The 4536-nt window shown below is 37.3% G+C and overlaps 1 protein-coding gene across 2 annotated transcripts in view; it reads left to right on the forward strand.

The window, feature by feature from the left end:
- The window catches only part of LOC107097204 (sarcoplasmic reticulum histidine-rich calcium-binding protein-like), an 11605-nt gene that overhangs the window by 1278 nt on the left and 5791 nt on the right, over window positions 1-4536 (forward strand). The window lies entirely within an intron of this gene.

Below are 4536 nucleotides of genomic sequence, written 5' to 3' on the forward strand. Positions count from 1 at the left end.
TTTTTTTTTTTTCATTAAGAATATGACCCCTGCTAAAATGAAATCCAAACCCAGATGCTGGAACTTATAAAACAATAAAACAAAACTAGAATGTGAATGAAGTTATTTGGAATTAAGTGAAATGACAGGAAAAATATTTCCAAAGAATGTAAAACTGGGTTTAAGTTGAATACCTGAATATTTTTCTTAAAAATCATTTGTGTTTGGGGTTATTTGTTTAGTTGAAAAATATCAGATCAAATTTTTTTAATGCTTTGCTCTGACATATGCTGATAAGGATTCTAGGTCATCCAGGTCATAGTCATTCCAAAAAACAAAACAAAAACAAAAGTACAGTGGTTTCTTTTTTTAAAACTTTGTTGGATTTTGCTTTGACAGGACTTGTCTACAATGTAATTTACTCTGGAAGAGAATATGGGTGTTTGTTTTATGATAAGAATTATGTTTCAACCTCAATATCATGGCCTACAATGTTTGCAGGAACATTTTGGGGGAACCAATGCTACCAGTTGTCATGTATTGGAGCAGGACCACAACACAAACAATCTGATTAGAAAAGTTTAAATAATACAACTTACAACAAGGCACAAGGACAGGAGATATGGAACTATTAATGATTTAAGAAACCAGCTATGAAAAAAAGAATCCAAGGAGTTTGAATATAGAGATTTCAGCAGGCTTGAGTAGAGTACCCAAAAAATGTACTCAAGTAAAGTAGGACTCCTTTAAAAATATTTTAATTCAACTAGAAGTTTAGTAACCTTCCAAGAAATGTGTTACAGTAAAAAAAAGTATTTGATTAAAAAGGCAACTGAGATACTGAGTTACTCTTGGTATTATTTCATTTAAAAAATATATATATTTTAAAAAGACATTGGATTAAGTTCTGGGCACATTGTGGTATTTCTAAATGCAGAAAAACTATGTTTGATTTTGTCATATTAACCTTATGAAACAAACACTTTCTTTAGGTGAAGTTTACAGCTAAAAAGAAAAAAAAAAGGCAAAACCTAAACAACACTCAGCCACACATCTGTTAAATAAAACTGTCAAACTAGAATGCAACACTCACTCTTCATAATATTTACCTGTCAACACATAAAACAACAGGTGAAACTGAGGGACAATTAGCAAAACAAGCTTTATAAATTAGTGGTTTGGCAGGTTTCTTTTCTTTTCTTTTTTCTTTTTTTTTTTTTACCACAGATCATTTCTCTGTTATCAACCTTCTGGTTAACATTTTGGCCACATTTTGTCTCTGTTGTAACACTAAAAGGTAGAATTAGAAATAGTCTACAACCTATAGAGGTTGCTGAAGTGGTACAGCTAGGGCAAGGTTTGTGTTGTCAATGAATATAGTGAGAAGATATTCTGGAGATACCAGGACACAGGCCAGTACATGAGGACAACAACTAGGCAGGAAGATATGTGCCTCCCTCTCTAAGCAAGAAGGAACAGGGGGGCTCTGCCAAGGTTCTGTCAAAGGACCTCCAGGACACTAGTGTGACTTCTTCTGTTAAACTGTTGAAAACAGACTCCATGTTGGTGGTATTACAGTCCAGTGTCCATTAATGGGGCCTGTGCTGACACCCTAACTATGTAGGGTGATTGGCATTTGTGAAAGAACGCAAAATTGGCAGATTTGCCATCACTGCTGTGTGCTATTCATAGAAGAGATCAGGTTGACACTGAAATACAACAGTCTGGAGAAGCGGCGAAGAATGTTATACTGCCTACAACATCCTTTAGCATGACCAGTTTGCTAACAGATTAGTAATGGTATGGGGAGGCCTTTATGTGCGAGCCAGAGTCTACCACCAAGTACCAGGATGAGAACTTTAGACCCATGTTGAGACCAACTGCTGGTGCATTGCATCCTGGGTTTTTTCTGATGCATGGTACTACTAGGCCTCATGTGGTTGAAGTGTGTCAGCAGTTTCTGCACGACGAGGCCATGGATACTATAGGCTGGCCTTCTTGTTCCCAAGATCTGAGTCCAATTCGAGAATATCTGGAACGTCATGTCCTGTTCGATCCACAAACACCAAGTTTCACCACAGACAGTCCAGCGGCTGATTGATGCTTTAATTCAGGTCAGGGAAGAGATCCTTTAGGATAACAGCTGCTGCCTCATCAGGAGGGCGCCCGGGTGTTGAAGAGAGGTCATACAGGCATGTGGAGGTCACATATTCTACTGAGGTTTTTTTTTTTTTTTTTTTGACTTGAATAGAGTAATTTCCACAGAAGTTGTATCACCTTGTTATATGATTTTTCTTTTTTTAGTTTTTTTTAATTACAATTACAATACAGACCTCCATTTGATCATTTTGATTCACATTTATTACTTTGTAATAAATATATTCACCTATTTCATGGTTTCTTTCATTTGGATCTAGAATGAGTTATTTCAATGCACCTTTAATTTTACCCGCTGTTGTATATTCACCTGCCCTTCATTTCCTTTGCAGATTCCTCAGAACATTAAAACAAAGCTTGTGAAGAAACAAAACTAATTTAAATATAGATGTTAACTGTCTGTATTTTTCTGGGACATTTTGTTTAAAATAAATTCAGTACATTTATTTGAAACTAAAACATTCTGCGACCACAGACCTCCGCCAAGGGGCAAAGCTTGCCCTATATTGTGACTTACACCTATAGCTAAAACTCTCACATGATCTAGATCATTACGAAATTCAAATGAAATGTTCCTCCTTATGAGGTGCACCTTTGTTAAAAATCCTTTCATGATGAAAGAGAGGGGCAGCGTGTATCTGCTGCCTCTGGTGTTAGTTCTGCTCTCTCCTTCCTCTTTCACTCTGCACTCTGCTTTCTTATTTGATCAGCAGATCGAGACTTCGTGCATGTCTCATCTTTCTGGTGTTTTTTTCTTCAGTATAATACTTCTGGACTTATTTGAGTCCGATGCTGAAGCTGTCAATAGTCACTGCTGCCATTGTCTGGTTTAGGGAGGAACTGCCTGCTCTGCCACATAATGTTAAAGAATCTTTTTAAAGATCCCTGCATCTGGATCGTGATGTGGATTGTCTCGAAAACTTAGTTGATTGTTCCTTGGACTGAGGTGCACCTTTGGTATAAACTTCATTAAAATCCATTCATAACTGAATGGATTCATTACGTCTGTGTCTAACTTTGTGTTAGACACAGACGGATGGACAGAAAGAAAAACAAACACACATACAACTCAACTAAAAAGATAACCTCCCTGGTGGAAATAGCGATTCAAGAAGTCAGATTTAGCAGTAGCAATATTTTCTAAAAGACTTACTCAAATAGAATTAAAGTTAAGTATAAATACCTTATTCACTCGCCACCTCTAAAGCCCAGCATACACTGGGTCATTTTTGATTTTCTATTTGTGCAACAAGTTTAGGGATCGGGCTGACTCCTGGACAAATTGTGCGTTGTGCATTACACGGGGTCACGAGAGGCGATTGGCACCTCATGAGGAGCTCCTGATCAAAATTGTGGGTGGCAAGAAAATAAAACCTGTTTGATTATTTGGTCATGAGTAAAATGCATGTTGAAGTGGTGACACGACCAGACTGATTTTTCCACATTACGCATGCGCAAATCTTCTTATTATCCTTCTTTCATACTAGCTACTTCTATTTATTGCGTTGCATGTCAGGATTGTTTAAAACCCCAACCTGTCTTTGAGGATTTACAGTGTAGGTTGTTAAAATCGTATCCTGGCCTTGATGTGAAGACATATATCACAAGCACTGAAGTTTGGACTGATTGATTCGCACAATTTGAGTTGGGGCTGAGAAACAATTGAAAATATTGCACAGTGTACCGCAGGCCTATGCGAGTCTAATCAAGAGCTGTGGGGAAGTTCCGAGCAGAGGCAGGTGAAGGAAGGATGATAATTATTGCAGAGCTACAACAAGGCAGGAGAGCCCTCTTTTACACAAACTACTTTAATCATGCCTCCTCTGTTCCATCGCAAATAGAAACTCTTTAGTTAGTGTGGTGATTCTGACAGGCTTTGTTGGTCTGTGGCGTGACAGATGGCCCTACTACACTGTGTCGGATATCAGGATCAAGTTTATTGCCAAGTAAGTTTGCACTTAGAAGGAATTTGACTAATTTGGAAAAAATCTATTTGTGATGGATGACAGAGCAAGACCTGTTCATTTCTTTTTTTTTTTTTACAGTGTCCTGTCTGGCAAGGTGGCAATAAGAATAATTGTCTTGATGCCAAAAGGAGCCCAACAGATTTTACTTTCACAAGTGTAGCGGTATCGCAATTGCCATACTGCTCCACTTGTTTCATGTATATAAATTGCTTTATTATAATTATGCAGGGAGTTTTACAGTTCATATGGACACTGCAATGTAAGTAGAGCAGAAAAACAGAAGAAGAAGAAGAAGAAGGAAAAAGAAAAAGAAAAAAAACAGGACAAAAGATGAAAGAAAGAGGAGATAGGAAGGAGACATTGACAAAACATTTTCAGTCTGCTTCAACACCTGTAATGAGATGGAAAAAAAAAAAAAAAAAAGAAAAAAGAA

The sequence above is a fragment of the Cyprinodon variegatus genome, unplaced genomic scaffold, assembly GCF_000732505.1.
Source record: "Cyprinodon variegatus isolate N-32 unplaced genomic scaffold, C_variegatus-1.0 Scaffold679, whole genome shotgun sequence".
Classification (NCBI taxonomy): Eukaryota; Metazoa; Chordata; class Actinopteri; order Cyprinodontiformes; family Cyprinodontidae; genus Cyprinodon; species Cyprinodon variegatus.